This window comes from Scleropages formosus, chromosome 22 (genome assembly GCF_900964775.1).
Source record: "Scleropages formosus chromosome 22, fSclFor1.1, whole genome shotgun sequence".
In the NCBI taxonomy this organism is placed as follows: domain Eukaryota; kingdom Metazoa; phylum Chordata; class Actinopteri; order Osteoglossiformes; family Osteoglossidae; genus Scleropages; species Scleropages formosus.
Window position 1 is genome coordinate 10,320,998 of NC_041827.1, and position 19,478 is coordinate 10,340,475.

A 19,478-nucleotide genomic window follows, 5' to 3' on the forward strand; every position below is an offset into this window, starting at 1 on the left:
AATGGACTACAGAACACCAAGTGGGGGGTGCGGTGGCGCAGTGGGTTGGACCGCAGTCCTACTCTCTGGTGGGTCTGGGGTTCGAGTCCCGCTTGGGGTGCCTTGTGACGGACTGGTGTCCCGTCCTGGGTGCGTCCCCTTCCCCCTCTGGCCTTACGCCCTGTGTTGCCGGGTAGGCTCCGGTTCCCTGTGACCCCGTAAGGGACGAGCGGCTCTGAAAATGTGTGTGTGTGTGTGTGTGTGTACAGAACACCATTAGAGCAGACATACACTAATGCGAGACAAGCCAACTGTCTTATTGCTATTGAAAAGAACCATATGGAACTACTATGAACAAGACGTGTGCTGGCGTCCCATCCTGGGTGTGTCCCTTCCCCCTCCAGCCCTGCGCCCCATGTTGCCGGGTTAAGCTCCGGCTCGCTGCGGCCCCCCTTGGGACAAGTGGCTTCGGCCAGTGTGTGTGTGTGTGTGTGTGTGTGTGTGTGTGTGTGTGTGTATCACTCGTGACTCATGTCTTACAAACATTCCCAGCATAGGCAGTCTAAAATGTCCCTTTAATCCCAAAAGATTATTTTACTGTGAAAATGTCTACCAATTACATGTCCCAGGGTTGAAACCCTTATAAATGTTATGCATCCAAGCATGCGTGCTTAAAGAACAGACTTTTCAAATTACACACCTCTTAATTTATGCACAGCTTCTCTTTACATCTCAAACAAACCTGGCATTACAGTTAATAGTCTTTTCAACACCTTTTTCACACCTCTGCTGGCGTATCATATACACCTCGGTTAGAATTGCACGCCACGTGTAAGAATGTAGAAAGGTAAGTCAAAAGCAGTCCCCACAATACAGTTTTGATTTATAATAAACAATATCACAGAGACTTTTTGACTTACTCTCTTACATGTATGACATTAAGGGAAGATACAGAGCAAATTTATTGCATTTTAAATTTACCTCTGATTTGAATGTCAAAGCAAGCTGGTACCCTTACCATTCTAGAAACTGTTTACTGAAGAGCAGTTGTGCATATGTTTCAGTTGTTAGAGTCAGCCCATGAGTAAATGTGCTCAGACAGGGTCATGACATGGGGAGTTGACACTATATTTAGCTGACATGGCCCCCCAAAGCAACTTATAATTATTTGCACAGCAGGACAGTTTTACTGGAGCAATTTAGGGTAAGTAGCTTGCTCAAGGGTACTACAGCCTGGGGTGGGGAAGCAAACCTACAACCTTTGGATACAAAGGCAAGAGCTCTAACCCCTATTCTACCAGCTGCTCCTGTTCCACCCTCCTTTCATAATATGAGTTAACATGCAGACAGTAACTAGAACTCGTCCACTGACAGTTTACAGTCCCTAAAGTGCCATTTAGTTCAAAATCATATCTTGGAAGGGAAAAGGTGGAAAAAATGTTAAAAAGCAGAGGCGCCAATGAGATAAATGGATTAACATATTTCACTATTTTAGAGGTCCTAGAGATTGAATGGCTTTACAGGCAAGTGACAGAATTATGGAATGAAAATATATATTAACAAAAACCCTATCTTCCTGGAGGAGCAAGGAGAGGTGAGACATACTCATTTCTCACCAGAGTGTGAATAATATGAGGTTGAGAGAGGGACTAAAACAGATTATGCCAAAAAGGAATATGTAGTTTTTACATTTCAAATTCTACCTTCGCTCTTATGGCTGGGAACATGTAGTACATTAAAACCTTTACCACGTGGTTTACCATGAGTTGAAAAGAAGTATACGTAACTCTAATCGAAAGGAGGGAAAGGCAGAATTTTGCAGAATCCCATGGAACTATGGAGCCAGTATGCATTTACAGTAATAGTCAGGTTTTCATCTGATGTGCAAAAGCTAATATTCTGAAAATTTCTCCCAAAAAAAAAAAAACACAAAAATATGACAAGAAGGGCCCATGCTGACTGTCTAGTTTAATGAATCCCTGCTGGTCATCATTTAATACCCAAACCCTGAGATCTGAGCCATTAAATCTGTAACAATTTTGCAGTGTTAGTTGTAATACAATGTATAATGTGGAAAGATGGAGGAAAAACAACTGAGAGCCTGGTTTTCATAAACAGACATATTTGAGAAAGAAATAGTAAGTAAAGCAGCTCGGAAATATGACAGCTATAGTAACCTGGCAATTCTGAGAGTTTCTCTGCCTGAGTGACAACAGGATTTGAAAAATAAGATTTTTATAATCACTTTAAGGCTTTATGGCTGAAAAGCAAAGAACACATGTCTCAAAAAGCTTTTGAAACTGTTGAATCACATTACCTGTCTGAAGGTTTAGAAATTACTGAATTTTTTATTATGTGCTTTTGAAACTGTGTTGTACCTACTTAGTGAGTTAAGCTCCCCTTATTTAATACAGTTGACATAAATTATACTTTTCAATAGATCACAGCTGTTTTTTTTTCCTTCCTTGCTGTCATAATTGTTTAACCAAATACAAAATGCTAAGCCCTTTTATGTTGATAACGCCAAAAATGAAATTCTATTTTAAAACTGAATGATGAAGAAACGACATTATGGAGATAAGCCAACAGTAGCCTTGTCTTGAAGCAAGAAAGAATTTACATTAGAAGAAAAAGCTTTTTTGTGTTCTGATGGAAAAAAGGGAAGTTGGGAGGAAATATGCTTCTCAGACTGTCCTTCAATGATTAAGACAATGTTCATTTAGTTTCCCTGCGTGTGAAAAAGAATTCTGAGTTCTTGTGGAAAAAAGTAGTGCTTTACCAACCAGACAAGAAAAAAGTGCATTTTAGTCAGGCTTCAGCCACTCATACAGAACGTGGTGCAGGATTTAGGCCTGATGCCTTACAATCTCAAGGCTGCTGGTTAGAATCTTACTCTATCTGTAGTTTTTTTGAGATTTTTAATCCTGAATTTATACAATCAACTGTGTAAATGGACAAGTCATTGCAAAGATAATCTAACACTACCTGGGATAAAAGAGTCTGCTACATTAATTATGTAATATTATGAGGTAGTGGGTCGAGAAGTGGTTAGTTCGAGCTTTGTTTTGGCGCCAAAATATCTGGTCAACATCTTTGTATAGTACCCTTGAGCATCTCCTTACCCTCAACTGCTACAATAAAAATTAATTAGCTGTAAATGGGTAAATCATCATTAGTAACTTAACATCGTAAGTCACTTTGGAGAAAGGGTCACCTAAATAATTACCAAAACTAATTATCTCAGTGCATGTTTCAATATGAGAGAGGGATGACATAATCCAGAGGAGTTGGGAAATACACACACACATTGACTGAAACTGCTTGTCCCAAGGGGGTGCAGTGGCGCAGTGGCGCAGTGGGTTGGACCACAGTTCTGCTCCTCAGTGGGTCTGGGGTTCGAGTCCCGCTTGGGGTGCCTTGTGACGGACTAGCGTCCCGTCCTGAGTGTGTCCCCTCCGGCCTTACGCCCTGTGTTACCGGGTAGGCTCCGTGACCCCGTATAGGACAAGCGGTTCTAAAAATGTGTGTGTGTGCTTGTCCCAAGTGTGGGTGCATCAAGCCAGACCCTAACCCGGCAACACAGGGCGTAAGACTGGAGGGGGAGGGGACACACCCAGGATGGGATATCAGTCCATCACAAGGCACCCCAAGCTGGACTCAAACCCCAGACCTGCCAGAGAGCAGGACCTGGTCAAACCCACCACACCACTGTGCCCCCTCTTTGGAAAAGCACTATTTTGCATACGTAACAACTTTCATCAGTACAATTAATTCAAGACGTAATTTGGTCTTTTTTTACATGAAGACACATCAGTTTCTTATATATTTGAAATGGCACAAAACACATTGCAGATGATTTTAAAATTGTAGATCCTGTATGTCTCTTGTGAACCTATTAGTTCTGAGCTGTCACTCTGAGCCAGCAGTGAAGAATGGACTATTTTCAACGTTCTCAAAAATGTGCTATGAAAATATGATGAGCATTCGGAAGTTCTAATTCTCACTGAGAGCTCAGATTAACACTCAGGACACCTTGTTAATGTAGTTTAACCAAATCCGATACTAACACGAAATGCAGGGTGCAGTGTGTCCTGGACTGCTTTCACCTTCAGGGGACAGTCCAGCTACAGAACTCATCAGCCACCTACACAACTGCCTTTCTCATTAAAAGAAAAAAAACTTTCTCATTAACTTGTGGCCATGGCCTGCACTCCAGTCCCCGTCAGTGAAGTGTAATAGATCGAAAGCTAGGCTGACACTAATTTTTCCCCCCCTCTAAAAGACCCTGCATGCATTAACAGGAAACCATTATGAAGCTGCCCTTAATTGCTTCATTTGAATTATAAAATGAGATTTCCTTCCTTTCGCAATGTCACAGAAAACCTGTGCCACTGGGGAGTTGTGTGTGCCTGAGTCTACGACGATCAAGGGAGAAGAGAGCAGCATTAATCGTTTCTCTGTGTCCTTCTGATCATCTTAGATTAACCTACGGAATATTAACTAATAAGCAATATCAGCAGCAGCATAAAGATAAATGTTAACAAATGAAACTGTGGTCACTGAATAGTACAGAAGATGCGCAAAGGGTGACACATTGTTTATAAATGCACACAGCATTGAAAGCATTAATTAGAATGAATCAAATCATTTTCTACTTCTGCCCATATTGACATGTTCCATAATTATGTTTTTAATTCAGTCATGCATTGTGTCTTGAATCTTGACCCTCATTTAACCTGCTTTTGGTCCTAATTTAGCGTATGCTATGGGACAACATGAGAACACAGGGAGACCTCGCAGGAGCTCGATGTGTTGATCACAGAAAATACGCTGGGCTGTTTGTTCCAATATGAAACAGGCACATGTCTACTTTAATGATTTAACCTTGATGTATGTTATTGCTTTTTGTACATATTGGATTTGGTGTGCGCTTTTTATCACATTGTGGTGCTGTATGCATATTCGCTGCCTTAGTCAGGGCTCCCTTGACATAGCTATTGTAATGTCTGTGGGATTTCACCTGGATAAATAAAGGATAAGTAATTAAATAAATCAATGCTAATCCGCTCAGAAGGGACCAACTGCAAAATATCCCTCATACCAACAGCCTAGCAGCAATAATCGTTACAGAGGTTGGCTGATATCATTGGTAATCCACTTTCCCAAGTGATCAGGAAATAACACAACATGAGTGTAGGGATATGTTTCTATTTGTGCTTTTTTTGCATTGAGCTTAAATGAAGGTCTTGACAACTACAAAAGCAGATAAATGTTGTAATACCGGCAAGTAATTTTAAAAACTTAAAGGACTGTTAAACACTATAGTCCATTTCTTGTCTGTAGTTTAGGTGCATTGAAGAAATCTATGGTATTTTTCAGTATAAAGACACATCTGCTGTATCATTATGCACTGTCAGTGCAGCATGTGCTACTGTGTATTACATCATTTTCACCTTACACATTTTTCAATTAGCACTTGCCCTTTTGTTATTTGAAGCTTGAAGGCAGTAAAGCAATGTGAGAAGGAGTTGCTAGATCAGAGTAAGTGAGAATAAATTCAGGCAATGACATTAACACATTTTAGCGAGGCAACAAAACATGCCCAGCGGTGCTCCGGCACATTTAATGTGAAACAAGTACGCTTTGGAATGATGTGGAGGAACAAACACGCCTCTGTTAACAACGTTAAGGACTTTCAAAAAGTATACCTACATAATTCCTCATTTGACGGGCAATTCATGGACACCTTAAAAGCAAACTTGAGTGGAATATTGTCATACTGGAAGTAGATTGTAATTACAGAGCAATTAGCTCTAAATCCTCTTATAGAGCAATCTAGCACTGGCAGGCAGAGACATGCATTCATAGGTATGATACTGCATTCATCTGTGCAACACAGGTAACATAGCAATTCTGGGCTGTTCTCAACAGGAGGATTGACCAGATGGGAGGTGAAAGACCTCTGTTTTGTAGAGAATGAGTTGTAGGTGGTGATCGGACGTTCAAACAGAGACGCCAAGGTTTTGTGGTTATGTTACCTGTTGTTTCAACACATAAATATTGTAAATAATCTAGCAATCTTCACAAGAACATTAAACTCACACACACACACACACACACACACACACACATTTTCAGAACCGCTTGTCCCATACGGGGTCACGGGGGAACCGGAGCCTACCCGGCAACACAGGGCGTAAGGGATACACCCAGGACGGGACACCAGTCCATCACAAGGCACCCCAAGTGGGACTCGAACCCCAGACCCACCGGAGAGCAAGACTGTGGTCCAACCCACTGCGCCACCGCACCCCAACATTAAACTCTTTCATGCAAATTGCATTTCTGTGTCTGTGACTTTGCCATCCAAGAAATTTGTGATCCTAACACTTTCCAGCAACATTACCCTCACCCAGGAATGTTGATTTACAATCAGGCATGAGATAGAATACGATGTGAAGCAGATAGCAGTTTATTTTATTATCAATTATTATCATGAACCAGCATTAAAGTGAAGTCTACTTTAAAATGACAGCAAATAGAAAATAACTCATCTCCACAACCTCCTGTTCAAAGCGTTGTGTTCTGGTTCATACATACAAGACAATTCTGTGTTCTTCTATCAGGTTCCACTGTGGAGTAGAGAAAGAAGGGTGAGCTGTAGTGAATTAAAATGTGTTTGAACTTAAATACTTAAATCACCATGTGTCTTATGGTAAACTGAAGCAAAACCAGACACAAGGAAGATACTGATGTATCACATAAACTTATTAGTCTGAATCTGGGTAAGTTTGCAGTCAAAAAAGCACAGGAAAAATCCTCCCTCAATCTGTTTACACAGCAGGTTTTGTGAAAGTCTTGGATGTAGCAATAATAAAGTTAAAAAAAATGTGCTGACTGTAATGGGAAATGAAATGGTGAAGGAAATACAATTTAAAATGAAGAAACTTAAAAGTGTTTGTATCTTTGAAAGTTTGCAACTATAGATTATCGTAGCACGAAGTACAAGCATTTATGAAACAATGACTGACCTACACACCTTTGACATTGCCAGATCAGCCAGTGCTGCTGTGCTGAGATTATTGATATTTTTTAAATAGTTGGATGGACCACTTCTTCCAAAACACCCAGTATGGATATGGGGGAGAAATCAAACACAAAGGGGCTCATAGCAAATCAAGATTTAAAAAAAAAAAAAAAAAAGTGAAATGTTGTCATTTCAAAAGATGAAAAAGTTCCTTTGAACAGCTTTACTCCTCATGAGAACTTTATCCCTGCAGGGATTTGAAAAACAGAAAAGGGGAAAAGACATTGGTTGAGCGTAACAAAACTCTTCTGATATTTGAAAAAGAATCAGAACCACACCCAAAGCAATTACCTCATATACTATGTCTTTACAAACAAAGCCTCTTTGCTCTAAGACCAATGAAACACCCGGTGTGCTCCAAGTTTTTAATGACATAAAAATCATAGCACAGAACTTTCAAGTCAAAGGGAAATTGTTAATTGAGAATTGATAGTGATATTACAGCTCTTGACACTTCTTCAGCTCTTGGTGAACACTACCAGATTAATGTTCTTTAGTTACACATCATAACTCATGAAAAAGAGATCATTACATTCCCACAATAAATCGTTTCAAATGTCAGTGTGTGACAATTTACAGTAACACTGGGAGGCCTGCAACCCATTAATAGCTGTCTTTTCATGTCTTTCTTTTTTGATTCCAATATGCAACGAATGAAGTGAGACAAATTTGTTTTCCCTTAGGAAAACGACTGCCCATGTGCCAGTGGGACACTGCCTGGATCTCTAGGTGGATGATCTGCACAGCAGGAGCTGTGTGGGTGATGGTTTGGTTTCAAGAGTATGATGGCTCAAGAGATTAAGGGTCACACAGTCCCCCAAACCTACCCTATTTGCTGCTTCTGCTTCTTTTCTGCCTCTTTCTCTTCCACTTTTCTCCCCATACCATTCATCTCCCCCATCACCATTCATCCCTCCACTAAAATAAACACCTGTGTGCCTCAGGCTGATTGTCTGCCTGCCCTTTTGGTCTCTGCTTCCTCTCTCCATCTCAATCACACTTTTTTCTATTGCATTTTCGCCCATATTTCTCTGCTTTAATGGCACACCTCTATAGCTATAAACCTTCTGCCCCCCACTACCACTTGCACATTTTTCCATGTTCCACAAAATCTTTTCCTTTTTGAATGAAATGTGATTTTTTTTCCTATTCATATCTGTATTCAGCCCCTGACTCCAAAGTGCTACTGCTGGAGACAGGAAAACACTACTGCTTAATACTGCAAGAAATTGCAGAATTTTGCCAAATTATCAAGATAAAACTAGAACCAGAAAAGAACAACACAACACACACTTTCCCCATACAGGGTCGCGGAGCCTACCTGGCAACAAAGGGCATAAGGCCGGAGGGGGAGGGGACACACCCAGGATGGGACGCCAGTCCGTCACAAGGCACCCCAAGCAGGACTCGAACCCCAGACCCACTGGAGAGCAGAACCCAGTCCAACCCACTGCGCCACCGCAGAACAACACAACATTAACAGATAAAGGTGACATTAAAATGGGTCCTGTATGAATAGGGAGATGACTCTGATGTCAGGTTTTGTCAAGAACATGCTGTTGTATGAATGAGCTTGATTCTGGACACTCAAATCCAGCGATGGCAAGCAAGTCCTTCAAGAGACCAGTTGTACTCCACCTACAGAGGTACGTGGTGGGGGTACACTATCTTGATCTAAGTCTAAATAAAAACATTGCCAGGACCCAAAATCATACCTTTGCTCTTCTTATCTTAATCCAGTCTGGATCCCATAGTTTCGTGTGCTGAGCAACCAATTCGCCTGCATTCTCATCACAACCCAGAACAATTAAAGATGGATGTCTTGTCTTATTTAGAACGGAATACCCCTGCCCAAGGTAATGTAGCATAATCATAATTACAATGCTCAGAAGAAAGTCAATAGGCACATCGGGGCACCTTGAAGGAACAAAAAAAGCTTAAGAAACAAAAATATGGAAATCCTTCGCTTGGGATTATTTATGCTCTTTGTTTACAAGGTGCTCCTCCAAGGAATAGACAGCGCATCTTCCCTTAACTCTCTTTCTTCCTAGCAACCTGCAGGATGTTTCTCAGGAACAGAAGGCAACCTCTAAGTAGAAGTAAACATTTGCATGCCTGAGAACAGTTAAAAGTCAAAGTGTTTTATAATGTAGAGTGAGATCTCCATCAGTACTGCTTGGGCAGAATCACACACATACACACAGAATGATGCAGGGTCGCAGCGAGCCAGAGCCTAGCCCGGCAGCACAGGGCACAAGGCTGGAGGGGAGGGGACACACCCATGACGGGATGCCAGTCTGTCGCAAGGCACCCCAAGCGGGACTCAAACCCCAGACCCACCAGAGAGCAGGACCCGGCCAAAACCCACTGCGCCACCACGGTCCCCCTTGGGCACAATAATATCATTATTTATGGGATTTTCCACATGAATAACCATTCCTGGTAGCGTGGGCTGGTGGGCGGTCCAACCCAGCCGGGAGCAGCAAGATAGACATGTCTCAGGGACCCATCCCTGGCCTAACTGAATAATGATAGCCAGGTCCCAACACTTAAGGACCAGTTGTATTGACTATAAGGACAGCTGGCCTGAGGACATTGGAGGCGTTGTTATGGGGTGCAATCTAGAGAAGGGGCTGAGGATTTTTTGGTTTGTTTCTTTCTTTAGGCGTGCTATATAAGGTTTTTTCTTCTTAAAATCCTAAGGTTTTGTTCCTGGGTTCTTCACATGTGGTGGCTGCTGCTCACAACACTTCAGACCATTAGTATTAAAGAAATGGCAACCTTTACATGTTTTTTTTTCATCATGTCACAATCTCAAAGCAGATTGTCTGCTACTTGTATATCACCTTTTAGAGCATTTTCATCAACCTATTGTCCTGGTTAGGGTTGCATGGTCCAGAGCCAATCTTGGACTCACTGAATACAAGGCTGGGGGGGATACACCCTGGATGGGACAGCAATCCAGCACAGGGTAGCCCCCACCTGCTCACACACTACAGCTAATTTAGCATCACCAGTCCATCAGAACTGCATGTCTTTGGACTGTGGGAGGAAACTGGAGCACCCAGTAGAAACCAGTGTAGACTGAGCTGTATTCAAATCTTTGCCTAATCAGCCTAGGCACTGTGAGACAGCAGGACTGCTCACTCTGTCACCATGCCATCCACTTATCTTCATATTACGTGGAAATATTTTAGCATGAAAGTTAGTTACAAGCATGATGCTCCAAGAACAAACAATACCCACACTCAGGTCCTCTATGACAAAACTTTGCTCTCTCGCGCTGCCAAACATGCTGTCTAATGGTATGCAACATGATCCAAACGGAATGCCTTCAAATGTGTTATTCCTTTATCTTTTTATTTACAGCAGTTTATTTCTGAAATGACATAGTGTAGTTATGTATTTGTTGTATCCCAGTAAAATGAGGTAATAATGTATGCATGAAAGGTAATACAATGGAAGGAGCAACATACACTCAGTTCTCATAGAATGGGGTTGTGTACAATGGCAATTTCCTACAACTTATGAAAGTACATAATTTACAGCTTATGAAAATATGCACTCTTCTAACATCAGACTTATCGTTCAGTGCTTTGGCATTTTTACCTGGTTAGTCTGTCATCCTTGAGATACGCCCATTTGAGTTATGAGAATTCAGCTTTATGAAGAGTTTCATTTAATGCCCCTACTTCATCTTATGAGGCATTTCTTTAGATTTACTAAGAGTGAGTTGGATTTTTTCGTGCCTTCTGATACCTGAGCATCACTAGACATTTACATTTATTCATTTAGCAGATGCATTTCTCCAAAGCAACGCCCAATGACTATTATGTAGTATTAAGCTGACACCTTCATCCAAGGTCACTTACAGTGGTGGATATAAGAACCTCCTTACAATGATTCACACATTTATACAGTAAAATAATGTAATGGACACATATTCATACCCACATGTAAACTGAGGCACCTAGAGGAAACCAATGGGGAAAATCTGTGGTGGTATTTATTTGTGGGGGCCATTTATATGTATACTTATGGTTATTCTGCGTATATTGGTGGTTTTATGGTTTATTTTCTACAAGTAAGTGCAATATATTTTCTAAACATTTTTAGTATTATATGTTTCAATAATTTTGTGTCAGCTCAGATTTAATTTAACATGTTGCATAAGGTTTGTTTGGTGATATGGTTCTTGCCCTTATGCATGGTATCAGCAACAGAGTAATGTAACTGTTACAAGCACAAGGTGCAATACTACTGGTGACCAATGCCATTCAGGACCTATCAGTAGAATCAATTAATTACACCTGAGTTCCATTAACATCCTGGTCTTTAAAAGAGAGAGAAGTCAAGGTCATGTATGCCGTTGTTCTTTCCTCGTGATGGAAGTGCTGTGTCCCATGGTCTGGTAGTCCTGTTACCTGTAGGTTGTTGTCAGTATTCCATTCCTTCTTGCTACATCATCATGTTCCCAGTATCATACAGTTATCGTGCGTCCAAATTCTCCTTGTTGCTGGGCCCTCAAGTCTTCATGTTCTTGTAGTACAGAGCCTGTGCAGATCCCCTTAAAAACAGCACTGTAAAAAAAACCTTCACTTGAGTTGTAAACTTGTGCCTGCAGACAGTGTTCACGTGGCTTTCCTCTAGGTGCTTCAGTTTCCTCCCACAGTACAAAAAAATTATTCCAAGTTATTTGTTGACTAAATGTTCCATAATGTTTCGCTGTATTAGTGACTGCACGTGTGGTTACCCTTCAATGGACTGGTGCCTCGTCCAGGATGTATTGGCTATATGCCCTGTGTTTTCAAGATATGCTCCAGCCCATTGTTACCCTGACTTGGACAAGTAGTTAAGGAATCAGTGAACGTGTGAGAAACATCCATCAGCCACATAATCACAATGTCTCCAAGGGAGTTCACTGGTTCTTCCTACAAGAAGATGAGGGGAGACTCTGATCTTAATCAGGCTTCATTCTGGAACTCTTTAAACTGCGTGAGGGTGTTGAGGAGAACAGGAATCAGAACAGTAAGCAGTGACTTGAACTCTGGTCTCTCTCTGTCTCCGAGGGGAAAATTCTTCTCAATAGGAGGATACCGGCTGGCTGCAGAGCCAGATACCAGTGGGTAATGCTGGCGTTGATGTCTTTCACGGTATGTAACCAGCAGAGGTTGTCTAGTCGGTACAGGAGGAGCTCTTATCTCATGAGGTAATAATGGAGGATCAGGACTGCCCTTTTAATCATCAAACATTCCTTTTCACTCATGCTATACTGACATTCCCTTGGTGAAAACGTTCAGTTGACTTACGACACAGGGCATTATTCCCTAAGTACCTCCTAGAAGAGGATGACCCCCCCAACCGCATAATCAAAGCTTCGGCATTCAACGTGATGGGGAAAAGAAATCGGAACAAGTGAAGACAGGCCCAGCACAGAAAAATTCCTTAATTGACTGGAAGGCAGTCTGGCACTGCTCTATCCACTGAACAACAAGGAATACAACCTTCATGGGTGAGGTCTGTCAGGGGGGCTGCCTGAAGTGGCTATAATAATTAGCCAACCCTAGGATGGAGCTCACCTGTTTCTTGATTTTGGGTGGGGGACAAGCCAAAATGATTCCAACATTATCCATTTGGACTCTAACCTAGCCTCTGCCCACGAGGAAGCCCAGGTACCACACCTCTCTTCCATTTTCTCTCTTCACTGGGTTCACTGATACAGGCCTGTACCATAGTCTTCTTGCATGGTGTACCCTGTCTCATGCCCTGTGTTTCCTGGAAGTACAGGCCACCACAACTCCACAACTGCCCTAGGAAGTGACTGAAAATGAATCAAACAAAAATGTCTGTTGGTCTGAAGCCCATCCCGGAATTACTTGGGGGGGATAATCCCTGGACGGGACATCATTCCATTGCAGGGTAATGTATGACATGTGAATAATGATATTCACAGATCATGTTCCCTCATTAATTTGCATAGCTTGACAGTAAAGCTCTAAGTGATTATGTTTACCATGAAAGAATATGCTGAGCTTATATAGACCACTAAATCCAACATTCATTTAATGATATTGTTTACAAATAGTGGAATAAAGTACTGAGCTATATTGTCTATTAAGCACAACAAAATAAGCAACCTTAGACAATAACTGTAGTTTAATCCTTTAAAAAAAAAAGATGTAATTTTTTCCCCTATGTAAAAAAAAATGTATGTAATTCCTAAAATGATATTAAAAGTCATGAATATAATCTCTTATTTTATTTTATTTTTTTTTCTATCCCTTTTTCTCACAATTTAGCTGCAATTTACTAGTTTTAATGTCTCTTCCTTGAAGCCCAGCAGCCACAGCAGCTAAGGAAGAGTGAAGCCAGGCACATCCACTTCTGTGCATGTACTGTAAGCTTCCCATTTCTTTTCCATTTACAGGTTTAGGCTTTGCCATACAACATATTGCACTTGGAGGAAATCTCCGTTTCACCTGATTCCACCCATGCACCCTTTGTGATGTCTGTGAGCACTGGGGGGAAGAGAACCTCAACCATCTTCACCCAACTAAGGGAACATGGGCCAATTTGTCTTCTCTGGGCTGCCTCACCACAGATCCAAGGTAATAGCAGTAAGGAGATGCCAGATGTGTTTAGCTTCTATCATTTGGTGTTTTATATGCCTATTAGAACACTCTTTTCAACTTCAGAGCTGAAATGCACATCTTAGAAAAACTATTAACAGTAAAATGCAGTATAAGCTGCAATTAAAAAAAAATTATCACGAAGTTGAATAACAATCCTTTATTGTAATGTATGAGAGACAAATGCAAAGCTTAATGCTGTACATTAATCATTTAAACAAGATATCCCTCTCAACTTTGGTATCCATATCACACCTACTTCCATGAATCTCATTGGTAGCGGGTCAGGTCAGTATGTGGTAGATGGACTCAAAATAAAGCCTATTTCTATTTTTCAGCAACAATAGCCCAAGCTTGAATGCAATACAATACCAGGGTGTAGCTCCACTGAATATAATGGCTTTCATGTCAAGCATGCATTCAAATGTGACATCACTTATTCTACAGCTTTGGAATTACATCTAACTGCTATATCTGACTTGCAGGACTTTGTCTTTTTGCTTTATTTCGGCATTGCGGAGTCGAGGATGAGTGTTTCTCAAAGCCTTGTTACTCAAATGAGGTTCTCAGTGCACATTGTATGGAGAATGAGAGTAAAGTTCTAAGGTCAGTCATGTCCTATTATCGCACCACTTTCACTGTGATAGACAGTACTGTACAGTTTCTACAGGGAGGCTATGAAAGCGGAATCAGTACCAAATGCTGACAACACACTGAGGGTTCATTCATAATGCTGGCCCCCAACGGGCTGTTTCAGTCTAATGGGTTCTTTCATAGTTTGCTCCAGCTCTCGTTTTAAATTTAAAACAAAACTGCTTAAGAAGTCTGAAGTGAGATTTCCCTGAAAATTAAGAGAAGGTGAGGGTTGAAGGTCATGCTAGCCCATACTTAAAGTTAATTGGCCAAACCTGTGGGTGTGTTTGACAGATCAAAGAGCCAAGCTTTACAATTCTCATGGCTTCTCTTCATTAACTATTAATAAGCAGTCACCCTTTGGTGTAGATCAGAGAGAAACATGAATACAAAAATGTAACTTTGTTCACCATTCGTGCTTCTTGGATTTGTCCGCTGCATTATATTAATGATGTCTATGATATAAGAATTTATTTTGTATAGATGTTTATATCTCAGTAATCATACTAAATATTGTTTATATCATTGTAGAAGGGGATTTTCAGTCCAATAACAACCGTCACCTTTAACTGTGGCTGAAAATAAATTAGGCCGTGACAAATGGAGAGCCCATCTGCTAGCTGTGACAGCAGGAAAACTGAACCCAGCCTCCCTGACTATTTCAGAGGGAGGCACTGTGTGACCCCTCCCAGCACAGCCATCATTGTAGGGAGTATTACAACCTTGGAGGGTTGAGTCAAGTGCTACACTGTGACCCTCCATCGTACGGCATATTGTCACATTGTCACGTTTGGTCTCATTCTTAAATTGCCTATGGTAACGATATGCAAAAATGATAAGTACGTTCCAGTGATGCTCATGTGATGCTAAAAAACCCAGTGTGTGCCAAAAAAACCTTTCCCACACTGTTACACAATCACTGCCGGTCTGTACTGTTGACATGAAGCACGATGGGCTCATGGATTTATGCCACTGACGCCACATTGTAGTAGTTTTGACAGACTAGATGACATTTTTTTTCACTCATCAGTCATCCAGTTTGCTGATCAACTCCTCACTATAGCCTTATCTTCTTGTTCTTAGCTGACAAGAATGGAACCCAGAGTGGTTTTTCCCCACTGCATCCAGTTTGACCTGGTGTGCATTCAGAGATACTTCTTGCACACCCCTGTTGCACTTAGTTTTCATTTTGCCCTTGTAGTGTTCCTGATAGGTTTTGTTTATTGTATGAACCACTGTAAACTGTAGGCACTGTAGTGCAGCCAAAATGCCAGGAGTGTGGCTATTTCCAAGATGCTGTAACCACCACATCTGTCACCAACAATCAAACCATGTTCAAAGTTACTGAGATCATATATTGTCCTTTCTAACTTTCATTCAAACAATAAGTGGACTTCTTGGCCCTGCCTGAATTTTGAAACATTGTGTTACAACCATGTGGTTCATTAAGTGGGGTGGGGGCAACCGTATATATAAATGGCCAGGTGTACCTAATAAAGTGGCTGGTGAGTGTATTTTACCTGATATTACAAGAGCAATAGGGTATACTAGAAAATGAGTGTAATGCATTGGATACTTCTTTAGAAGTATGGGAATAAAGCTGAAGAACAGTGCATTATACGGAGAAAGGGAATTTAGACAGCAATGGGAGTAGAAGACATTGTCAGAGGTTCACTCAAGGTAGGGCTGAGGCCGTGAAACCAAATCACATGCTGAACAAGCTTTTTTTCGTGCTGGAACCTCACAAAGTGTACAGATATTTATGTAAAATCCCTAATGTGACTGTTGCTGACTAACCAAATAGCCATTGATATATGATCCTAATTTCTAAGCATGTCATGGGGTGTATATCAGGAGAAAGGTGGAACAGCTCAAGATGGCACGCACCTCCTGCGCCCTGGCATATAGCATTTGCATTTTTTATGATAGTTTCACACTGTTGCTGCATGACCAATCTTCTGTGCCTTCATTACAAATTTTATTTTTTATGTGCCTTGACTAAAGGTTATTAATTGTATTGGACGTGTTGTTTTCTACCAATAAATGATGAATTGAGTTTCACTGGGTTTTACCATAGCCTCTAAACTCAATTCGTATTAAATGATCCTGTACGTAATACCAACAACATTTTGCATGCGCTTCCCAGTGCAGCAGTTTCCAAACAGTGTTGACCAAATTTGTAATTACACATTCAGATTTACAGCTCAAAGGGAGATTTGCCAAAAATAGATCACAATTCTCCGCATTTTTACACTTGTATCACTAACCATCTTTCAATTCATGTATATTTCTTTTTAAAGTATAATAGATATCATCATTAGGATGGTTCCTGAATGCCATGGTAAAGGATTTTTTTGGGAAGATTTCACAAAAGGACTTGAGGTGCCCTTTAAGTGAGATGAATAGACTATCAGCTGGACTGTTTTTAATGGTCTCCAGTTGCACCCCTAACCTTTAAGTGAGAGCCTAGACATTCAGTAGTCTTTGATTTTTCCCCCTCTGTTATTTTCTCGTAGTTGTGACTTTCAAAGACATTCTTTTCTAGCCATTTTCCCCAAAAGAAGAGAATTACAATATGCTGTATTTGTAATAACTGTTATGAAATGTTTTGCCAGAGTGCTGTACCATGAAGGACTCAAGAGCCTTCAGTCAGTGTTCAAATCCATCCTCCATGTTATGAATAAATGCTGAAAACAAAAGAAAGCAAATATTCTTCTAAGATTCAACCATTCATACATGTCCACTCTAGAGGACATACAGGGCATACATATATTTTAAGTGACACTCCCAGGTTTCACGTTACAATGCTGAGTCCTAATGCAGCGAACATTATATGCTTTTCAATGATACCACAGGTTTGGAGGTGGGTCTTTGACATTTCCTCAAAATCCCATAAATACTTCTGAAAATCTTTTTTTTCTGATTCTTGGGAGGATATTTAACAGAAATTATTGATTAGTATTCCAACGTTGTTTGTCATTTCACTGTCAGAGTGTAGATAAGCAGGAGTCTTTTGACATTAACATTAGAAGATCTGGAAACCCTCTTTGTTCTATATTAAGGAAAAAGTCAGTGATGAGCATGAGCCATCTTATGATAACTCATCTGACCTTCCAGCAGCTTGGAGGTCACCAGAGTTATTTCCCCGGAATACACATCCGCAGACCAGGGAATGTCAGTGTCAGCCTCCTGCTTCACATCAACATCTTTTACAAACTTCCTTTCATTCTTCTTTATCCCTTGCTTTGTTGAAATGCCTTGCAAAGTCAACACTGAGCATTATTCAAATGCATCTGTCAACAAGAATTAGTCTGCAGGCATACTCTGTCTGTCTTGCGTTTTCTGCAAGGCCTTAAGGGAAGCGTGAAACACAGCAGAGAAAACTAGAGAAGGAGAAGTAATGTCCTCTATTTACAGTATACCAAGCGGTTGTAAATGGAGCTGGAGGGTTACAGCTCATGGCCCAAATTCCCTCCTATCTTCCTCCAACTACAGCTTATTTGCAGTCATGGTTTTATCAATATTGTGGGCATGTTGATGCGTGTGCTCAGAGTTGCGCAGCCTTTACCAAAATAAACACTGTAAAAATCACTCAGAGCTTTGAAAGTGCACTAGCCAAGGTTATAGCAGCACCAACATAAAAAGGGAATAAGTTTTATGGGGAAAAAAGAATTGGGCCCTTTTAGAATCTCCTAAAATTACCTCTGTACTTTGCCACCTTTAGCTTTATTCGAAGAGTTTGTGTCGTCTTCTGTTACTCGAAATGCTTGCTCTTTCTTCTATAAGTAGAATGAACCCTTTCATATGCAGACAGTTTCCTCAGACCTCTGTACTGTACTTCTCCCACTGGGCCTTATTATCAGGCATCCCCCAGCTCCCCGCAAGCTCAAACCACTTGCGAAGACATTACAAAGCCAGAGAAAGTGAACACCGCACATTACTTATTCACTCCTCCCACACCCCTCTGTCTCTGACATCTCCTGCTGCAACAGCTCCAGTTTGAATTCTAGATGCGTCACTAAAAGAGAGGTGGTTGCAAATGTGTAATTCACCGAAAAGCAACCCAATCTCGAGTTGAACAGATACAAGTCATCTCAGTATGATCCAATTTTATAATAAGGCACACAAAGTCACAGTTCAGTTATTACAATGTTTAATTCAGACATGATTAGGTGAAAGGGCATCCGAAATGTCAGCTTCCGCAATAAACAGACGTCCTCTGTATCCTCATCAGCGGATGCAAAATAACAGAATTGTGAATGGAATTAAATCTGTTGCAGTGTGTCATGGCACTTTTAAGAAAACAATTCAAAACTCAATCTGCACGGTCAAAGAAATTTCAGCGCACATATAAAAAAACAAGAGATTTCCATCTAATGCCAAAGAATGATAGAAATGCCATCTCCTGGGAAATAAACAGCAAATGGTGGGGGGAGGAGGTGGTTGTGCAGCTATTGCAGAGGACTCCATGGGAATCCCTGGATGCACACCGGGCTCGAAACGGGGCTGCGCAGAGAGGAACCGCCTATTGCAAGCGAACGCTAATCAGAAACACCGCAGTGGAGTTGATGTCCAATTTGCTAGATATCTGGCTGATGCTCTGACATCCACATGGCAGGCAGGCGTTCAAAGGGAATGCTTAGTCAGAGGAGCTGTGCATTTTGCAAACATGAAAGAAACAGCTGTGGGGAGATTTTAAAACAAGAGCACTCTTTTGTTTCATTTCGGTGTGTGGGCCAGTTGTAGCCCTCCCTCTAGCAAAGAGGAGCTCATATGAATTCACCAGCGCCGAACACACTCAAGGTGTGAGGATGAATGAGGACGATATCTGTGTTTCTCTTACTGTCGATGATAGAGGGTCCAGAGGTAAGATGCCTTCGCCTTCAGTTTGACTGGGATTTCTTCTTCTACAGGTTGACAGGAAATCTGACTGTCTCCTTTTATAGTACATGCACTAATTCAGTAGACATCTGTATTACATCACATTATCCTCATGAAAATTCATATACACCGCAGCCTATGAGGACAAAATGGCTCGTGTACCATGATCAGCCAATGAGGAGAAATTGGCTTATGAACTGCTATCAACTAGATATGAGAAAATGGTTAATCTATGGTACTATAATTCATAAGCTCTGCCAGGTCCTTAT